The following is a 9,833-nucleotide window of genomic DNA, read 5'->3' on the forward strand; positions in this document are numbered from 1 at the left end:
GGGGAATCAAGAGGTTAACTCGGCCAAGGAACTATAATGAATGCAATGGGAGGTGTGAATGCGAATGTACAGTATTGTATGGGTGCAATGAATGATATAATGGAGGGAGGTGTCAACGATACGTGTCAGGAAAGAAAGCCGTTACGTAATATACAGGAGTAAAAATCTAAGGAAGTTTGTTCTTAGGCATAACAGATAGGAGTGAAGAAATTTGTCGGCGATAGTACTTGACTTTTTTAAGCTTTTGATCATTAGTAAATTAGTCTTCTATGCCATCCCGCGACGCAAACTTATCAAGAAGATATAAAACACAAATACGGAAAACAACACCAAATGCTGGCTTGCTAACTATCTATCTCGTACACAAGCACATGTTGCATTCCTGGACAAGGCATCACGAACACGAAATTTCCTTAATGGAGTTCCACGGAGCTCTGTTCCCTCAGCCACACTCTTCAACCCATACATTCATGACATTCCCACACCCCATCCACGTACAAACACTGCCTCATGTGCAGATGACATCACAACAACCACACACCACACTGCAAACAGCAGCCATACTGTATCAGGACTACCTCAGCACAATGTAGACCCAGCAAAATCCACCACCACACTCATTACCAACAGTAAACATGAACGCAACTACACCCCCTCCCCTTACATCATAATTAATGCACTTGTACCACACACACCCTCCACTAAGACCCTTGGAGTGACACATGACACCGGACTCACCTTCAAGGGCCATGTACAGTACATAAGACTGTGCACCCCAGACTCTGCACTCGGGGCGACTACAGTGCCAGACTTTGGGCAACAAAAAGAAACCCTCACATTACTCTACAACCAATACATTAGATCAGTGATGTCCTATGCCTCCCAGGCATAGGCTCCCATCCACCTAATACTCACTACAACACCTTGTATATCATGTACAACATCGCCCTACACATCACCACTGGCTGCACCAAAACCACTCCCACAGCTCAAGTCCTCCCTGTCAGAGACTACCCTGATATGTGGGTCACACAATTCTATGCAGCAGCCTGTTACACACAACACACCTCGGCACACAAAATAATCATCACACAAACATTATCAAACCCTCTACAACAGTGTCCCGCCTCAAAATAATCCAACATTAGCCATGAAGAAACATCTACATACACACTTCACGCGCAGGGCAATACCACACCTCGATCACAATACCAATACAACAACGACATCCACCCATCGAAGGTGTCCTTATATGATCGAGTTCATCTACCTAGGATTGGAGCAGGACATCATCCACCCCTCCTGCTTACCAGCTTAGATCTGGTTTGGGTGGAATCAATGATACTCATGCCCAGCTTGTAGATTAGGCCCACACAATATAACACATGTAATGGAGCACTGCACAGCATACGCCACATTAAAGTGCAGACACATCAACAGTGTAGGGAACCTATGGGACAAACCTATAGGGACAGTTGCTTACCTGCAGTCGACGGGTCCACTTGATTAAACGGACCAGAGTTGAGAACAATTAACAATAACCTGAATTTCTTTCGGGGTTTGTCTGAATAAAACACCGTATATCTAAATACATGAACTGCAATGGATGGGTCAGGGGAAGACTGCATTTATTCCCTCCCTTAAACTGGGTGTAAGTTAAGCAGAATAAAATCCTGTGGTGGCAAACACGGGTTCTTCTGGTGGTCGTGGCGAGAATTAGAGCGTCTGACGGCAGCAAGAAAGTCAAATATTAATCACTGTAGAAGTTGAGACCCAAAGTTCATCTAAATGTGATCACGGTAGGTTAAGGGCTGAAGCTTCACTCCTCCTGCCGTCCACCATCCCCCTTTCAGAAGATAGGGAGTTGAAGGGCGTTTGCTTAACTATACTCTTTTTACACTAACTTGACCTAGATTTTCGTCGTTTTGTAGCTTATTTTACAATGTTCAGTGGCAGCAAAAGACGGCACTAGTACAGCTCCACGGCCTCGTCACAGCACTTTTCGTGACTAGGTTTAAATTTCAGTGTAAATCTGTCGCTACAACCGGGGACTCAAGATGGAGGGATGACAAATTTAGGACAAGTTACAGGAAAAACGGTATGTATGGAAAACGGTATGTATGGTCAGCCGAGCCATCCAACTGTCAGTGCCACCACGCGACGGCACCCCTCCCAGCAAGCAACACAGAATCGTCAGGAATAAAATAATCCAACAAGCAGCAAGAATAAAATAATCTAGCAATACATATAATAAAACTGTCTACGAAACCAGTATGTACCACATCTATTTAAAAAAAAAAAAAAAAAAAAAGCCGCGGTTATGTGAATCAAATTTATGAAACCATACCTAAGAGCGAAACAAAATGAAAACGAATATTAATCACTCCCCCAAAAAAATTAATCTGAAGGACGACTATTGGTTTAAATTGTATTACGAAAAGTTACATTAATTTACAGCCTCTTCAGTTAATCAGAATGATAAACTCTCAAAATTACACGCTGAAATTATTTGAAAAGTACTGCAGAACGAAGAACTGGTTATGATCACCATCACATCCAGTAAGACTAACGTTAGAACTAATATCACCTACAGTACCATATAAAAGTGTGGATATGATGGGTTTAAAAGATATTACCAGGAAAAAACAATGAGGGGGGGACAAAGGGATCTGTCAGAGCAGGGAAGAGTAAAAATCCGAACACCCAAGTTTATGCAAAAAGACGAAATTTAAGGAGACAAGCACACCGGGTTCGTAACGAGGAACGACTTAACCTGAGCACAATCTCAATGCAGCAGACATGTTATTCATTGAGGAACTCCTTCATAAACACTACATCATACGTTACAAAACCACAGAGCAAAAACTGGGCCGTCGTATGTTGCAAAGCCCAATCTACACTACGATGAAGTTCACACCTTATTCATTAAAGCCTAAACGACACTGAAGTTCACACCTTATTCATTAAAGCCTAAACGACACTCTGAAGTTCACACCTTATTCATTGAAGCCCAAAACGACACTGACAAACACACGTACCTTATTTAGAACGCGTGAAGAATGAGACAAACTTGCAGGGAAAGAAATTACGGAACTATTTTAACTTACACACCCACCTCAGCGCCTGAGAGCACACTGACAAGCCCGCCTGTGTGTGCTGCTGTGTTTACTTCCATAATACAGGACATGAGAAAATCGCCATGCGTAATGATTTGCTAGGAAGACGCAACTTTTTACCAAGCTACATTTTTTTTTTAACATAACATCATACTGATCTTTCCCACTTTAAGACAGGGTGAAGTATAGGTCATTCACCGTATTTGGGCCTTCCTTAAACTGTATGAAATCATTTTTTAACGGCCCTACACACGGTCAGACATCACATTCTCACTCATGGTAATTGTGCAGTCATTGATTTTGGCCATACACAAGTAAAGACAATGGGCAATGTTCAGTTACTGTGTCTGGTGCACGTTGTAAAGATTAATCCTGAGCCCTCGTGTATAATCTTATACTCTAAAAGACCATAGAACCCAATAAGAACAGAGAGTGTGGATGATGGACTGGCATAAGGTCAAAATTCACACATAAGATCCTTTTAGAGCACCATGATTGTGCAGCCATTCCTATACGAGTACATCTCCAGGCATGATCGTGTGACGTGAAAATGTCAAACCACGTCGGACACACTTCAGTCATTTACACAAGCCTTGCCACACACATGCACGATGGGTGTTGCACAATCACCATATCTGAACATGGAAGAAAAATCTGTATGGCAATTTTGATGTGGGAAAGAATAAATTGAGTAGCCTCAACTTCAGGATGTCTAACAGCTGTTACTATTGCATAATTCTGGTCTGAGTAGTCAAACAGACCCGTCAACCATAGGTAAGCAGCTCATGCTGTGGGACCGTCCTGCAGGTCCATTACAGGACATAAATACACGTTTGGGAATCCAGAGCCCCCTTGAAGTAGACAGCGCCTCACCAGAATCACACCAGGGTCCGTTTCCACGGCGAGTGCGGGGAAATGTGTGGCTCCTGGGTGGACGCTGCAGCTGCTCCACCCAGGATGCACAGCGCCACCACGTGCAGGCTCCTCAGCGCCTCTCGTAGCAAAGGACTTATTTAAAACATCAAATCCCAACAGAGCCATTACTCATCCGAACCTGAATTTTAAAAAAATCCAGGAAGAAAAAAAAAAGCCCTCGGGGTTCACTCGCTCAATGACCTGTATTCTCGTTGATTAATGAAGCTCCCTAACACCTATTTTTTTGCGATTTATTTTTGGATATGGCTGGTTAATATCCATTTATAATTTATGCCGAGTATGGCGATATGGGAAGGATTTATAGAGCAAAGTAATACAGTAAGGGGTGATGAGCAAAAAAAGTGGCCAAGGTATAATAAACAAAATAAATCGCTTAGGGAAAGGTGTAAGGGAGCTTTCTTTACCAACGAAAACACCTGACTCGTTTCTCGTTGACAAAAACGGTTTGGACGCAGGGGAAAATTATAGGTATCATTAGACGAACTTTCCTCACATTACCATTGTGTGTGTGTGTGTGTGTGTGTGTGTGTGTGTGTGTGTGTGTGTGTGTGTGTGTGTGTTGTGGAAATAGAAGGCTCCCTGAAACCACTTCCTCTCTGCCTCACTCCCAATATCACCACCACCACATTTTCGGAGTGATGGCCTAAAACAACCATACCCAACGCTGGCGAGGTATGAACAATGAAGGGATGGTGGAAGCCATTGATGACCAACCTGAGAATGTTAAGCTTCATCATCACCATTACCACCACCATCATCGTTATTACCACCATCATCATCATCACCATCATTACCACCAGCACCATCATCATCATTACCATCATTATTATCATTACCACCAGCATCACCATTGTCACCAAAATCATTACAACCACCACCATCATTGTCATTACCATCATCATCATCCAGTCTCATTTCACCCAATATAAACAGGAGTGTAGGGGCCCGGGTCTAGGCTACTCAATCCTGATTTTTAAGGCAAGGGTGACCAGCCTCGCGAACCCTTGAGCGGCACTGTAAGCAATGAACCCCAGCCCCGACCCCTTTGGCTTCACTTTTTAACTGCCTTAACCCCACTTGACCACCAGGCGCCATTTGGTTATATGGACGTTATGTATGCAAAATAAATCACTAAGAAAAAAGTGCTAACCTCTTTTCACTTTTAGCTAGGTCCAAGCGCCGTAACCCACTCAACCACCAGGCATCACTTGGTCATATGGTGGTTAAATATGCAAAATAAATCACTAAGAAAAAAGTGCTAACCTCTACTCACTTTTCCTTGGCCCAGATTTCCATAATTATTCGGTTTATTTCACATAGCTTAGAGGTAGAAAAATACTACGGCTCTGCATCCCTTCCATAGCACTTCTTCGTGACTGACACCATTTTCTTGGCCTCATCCACTGCTACAACACAGCATTCAAGATGGCGTGATGGTAATTTTAGGCCAGGTTAGAGTAAAAAAGGTATAAGACAGCCTCCCTAACCCTACGAGGTCACAAAACAAGCCTCGTCGGTTAAAGCGCCCTAACATCTTTTCCTAAGCGATTTAATGTTTATTCCACTTTACAGACCTTCCCCGGGTTCCACAAATCCTTTAACTATCGCCCTACTCCGCATAAATAACACACAAAAGGATATTAACCAGCCAAAAACAAGTCGCTAATAAAAAGGTGTTAGGGAGCTTCCCCGACGAGAATAGGAGTCAAAATGACCGTTTTTTTTTTTTTTTTTGCAATTTTTTACATTGTTTACATAGACAGATTGATGGCCTTTGGTTCTTTCTTCCTTGCATGAGAGAGAGAGAGAGAGAGAGAGAGAGAGAGAGAGAGAGAGAGAGAGAATTACGGTTTCATCTTTCACTGCCCCATCAGAAGTGTGGTGACCTGGTTTAAGGGGAGGAAAATTACTCTTTTTACTCTAATTTCGTCCAAATTTTCAATTTGCGGCTTGTTTCACCTAGTTTAGTGGTGGAAAAAGACAGCAATACTGCTCTACATCCTTTAGCACTTCTTCGTGACTGGCAATGTATTATAATCTTGTAACTCAGGATTGAAGACAGATGGTGATTTTGGCCAAGTTGAATATGTATATTATATATATATATATATATATATATATATATATATATATATATATATATATATATATATTACTCGCTCAAAGGTAACATTGTGAGATACGTTAACCGTACCTCAAATTTAAACCCTCACGAGCGCCTTAACCCTCCTCAGGTACACCTGGGTCTGAGAGACCCGAGCAATTTTTTCGATGGTATAGTTCAGTAACTTATAGATGCCTGGGATCCCTGTCCTTTTCAATAGCTTCTTAACTTTTTGTGCCCATGCAGGGAGTAGGGGGGTTACTTTCGTGTGTGTGCTTTTGCAAATCTACGGTATCACTCAGAATTGCATGTCGGGTCTGTGAGACCCAGGTGTATCTGAGGAGGGGGGAGAATTTTTCACTATGAGGCTGCAAGTTGATTTTACGTTGTGTGGGATCCACTGTACCCGTAATAAAGGTCCTCCATCCCTCAAGTTGTGACACAAGTGCCAAGCTCATTGTTTTCTTTGTTTTCGTGTATGGTGACTGGAGGAAAAAAAATGCCATTTTTATCATATATATATATATATATATGGAGTTCAAAGAATTAAGTTTAAAACTTATTCACATAGTTTTGTAACTGATGACCTAATACACTGCAGGATTTTCAGGAATTCATTATATAAAACATGTGTGACACTACAGCATTTTTTTAAAGCTGGGCCTGACAGACGCAGGAGTACCGAAGTTGTAAGCGAAACTGTAGGTCTACCTGAGGAGGGTTAACCCACTACACCACCAGGATTAAAAAGTAGTGTTACTCGCTCAAGGGTGACACTGTGAGAAACTAACCGTCCCTCAAATTTAAACTCTCATGGGCACCTTAACCCACTACACCACTGGGAGACATGTAGGATAGTTATACAGTAAAAATCTCTTGTATGCTTTTAAAAATCTTAATATACTATAGACATAATCTGGATAACAACATACAAGAGAACATTAAAAGTGTCATACATAGCAACTACCTGGCTGGGACGAGGTGCTGGGGAGCCTCCTAGGACAACAAGAACGCGGCCCCAGGTTCCCTCAAGTCTAGACATGATTGGTTAAACAAAAGAGAATCGCCCAAACCACCGTGACAACAAAAGAAAAATTGTTCTGAGTATGAGAGGTGGACATGTACATGCTTCAAAACATTAATCCCAGAGACAAAAAACAATAAAACAAGATGTGAGTTGATATATATATATATACTGTATATGCTGCCTAATGGGGTGATTGTGTTGTCAATTGAGATGGGACATTTTTTGGTATTGTGGTGTCTGTTACCCACTCAAAAACATATTAACTTCCGTCATTTACATGGCTGGTTGTCTCTAAGGACTTGTTATCTGTGTGCTTTATCTCAGCCATACTCTCTCAATCCCCTGAAAGGAAGATGGTGGACTGCAAGAGACGGGCAGTTCAACCTGTAGTCCACTGAATTCACATTCAGAAGAAACTGAGGCTACAACTATGAATGCAGCTATACAAATCAAAAGTATTATACAGATAAGGGCATTTATGTGCTTTAGCTCATCCATACATATCAAACTATTATTATTATTACATTCATATACTTTAAACCACCCACACAATTCTAAAGCATGACTAAGATATACATGTACTTTGGAACAGCCATACAAATCACATGCATTTTAAAGATATTACTATAAAACCGGCCATACTAATCTAAAGCATAACTATGAAAATCGTGTGCTTTGAACCAGCCATTACAAATCACAGGAGTCAAGTGTTTATAAATGTTCAGCAGACTAGACACAAAAAAATGACACCAATTATTCTCCCATCTCAATTCAAAACACATTCGCTACACAACACTCCCGATCCAAACCACAGAAAAAATTGAAAGTGAAATCCATGAAACAACGACTCAAACTATAAAAATAATAATAATAATAAAAAAAAAAGTAATAAAAAAGTCACACCCAGAACAACTTGCGAGGTATGTAGCTAGGTCAGTAGCAGGGGCGATTCCCATTCATTGACTTTTTTTCACCTTATCAAAAAAAAGGTAATAATAATAATCTATCAGGAATAATCAAAAAAAGTTTTACAAATAAAGTACAGGAGGAAATCTTACACAAAAAAAGCCGACCAGCATCGTTAAGCTAATAATCAGCTGGTTATATTTACAGATATTGGTACAAGCTGAGCATCATGGAGCATACCCGAGTGGTCTTACCAGGCTCCCTCGCACCTCTCCCTTATCGATCTACTTTGCATACACCTTAATATTCCCTTGTATGTTATTAATATACTTTTTTATATATAGAGTTTTATAAATACAGCAACATAAGGGGGAATATTACTGTCGTATGCAGAAATAAACAAGTAAGGGAGAGGTGCTGGGGAGCCTCCCAGGACTACCACAGTAACGCCCCACATGGCTCTGCCAGATGGTGCCTCCACAGCCAGCAAGAGCAATCGAACTTTAGGGAGTCTGAGGCTGCTAGGACACTTGGCTTTAACTACCTCCATTCACCCAATCCCAGAGTTGATCCAGGATGGCCTGGACATATATCTATCCATCTATTCCTCTACTTTTCTATCCATCCATCTACTTTACTATATCTTTACATCCATCCATCAAACAATCATCTATTTCACGTTTCTTTACTGACAGCCAACCATCAACTCTCTATTTCTTTACTGGTCTTTCATTTTCCATGTGTTATCTAAGGTAAAAATTAACAGCTTACTGTCCTTTCAAACTTCAATTTTTTTCTTTCATTTGACCTATGACCTTTCTCTTCTCTCTCGTGTATCCAGCCACCTCATTTTCGTTCTTTCTCCAACTTCCTCTTCTCATTCTTGGTCTTTCTCTTCTCTTTCTCCAAACTTTCTCTCCTTATTTTCCAGTTTCTCCTCATTTCTGTTTTTCTCTCCTCATTCTCCACCTTTCTCTCCTTATCCTCCACCTTTTCTCTCCTCATTCTCCAACCTTCTCTCCACGGTCTTCAACTTCCTGTTCTTATTCCTCGTTTCCCTCTCATTCACAAACTTTCTCTTCCCATTCTTCAAGTTTTCATTCTTGGTCTTCTCCCTCTCAATCTCTTCCTCCTCCCATCACCACCCCTCAGCTCAACGCATGAATATTGACACAAACAGCCTTCCACTCCCCAAAATCCGACCAGGAGACCCCACCTGTTATCCTAGCATCTTCTTTACACTATATACAATGTCTTAATGGGATATTCCAAAGAGGCAAAGCAACGGTATACTTACACACGTGCTGACTGGCAGTGCTAACAGATAAATACTCGTAATATAATGAAATGAGAAGAGGACCTGGTACACTTGCATTAGGAGTATCAGGGGCAGTGATGACGCTGAGTTTTGGCCTCCCGATTATCTCGCATTCCTTAAAATTCCTCTATTCGTTATTTTTTTTTCATTTTTTCAGCATTCCAATATTTCAGGTTTCCATTATTCACCGCTGAGTTTTAGCCTTCCAATTTTCTCGCATTCCTTACGATACCTCTATTCCTGCCTTTCCATTTTTTCTTTTTTTTCAGCACTCAAATATTTCAACTTTCCAATATTCTGAAATTTCAATATCATGGCCACACAATACACAAGGTTATCACATTTCTGGTCTTCCGTTTAAAAAAAAAAAAAATCTACATTCAAATATTCTTACAATCTATTAGTTAAGCTGCCAAATATTCCTGC

The sequence above is a fragment of the Coenobita brevimanus genome, chromosome 23 (genome assembly GCF_032717465.1).
Source record: "Coenobita brevimanus isolate Jiangsu-jjx chromosome 23, ASM3271746v2, whole genome shotgun sequence".
Taxonomy (NCBI): domain Eukaryota; kingdom Metazoa; phylum Arthropoda; class Malacostraca; order Decapoda; family Coenobitidae; genus Coenobita; species Coenobita brevimanus.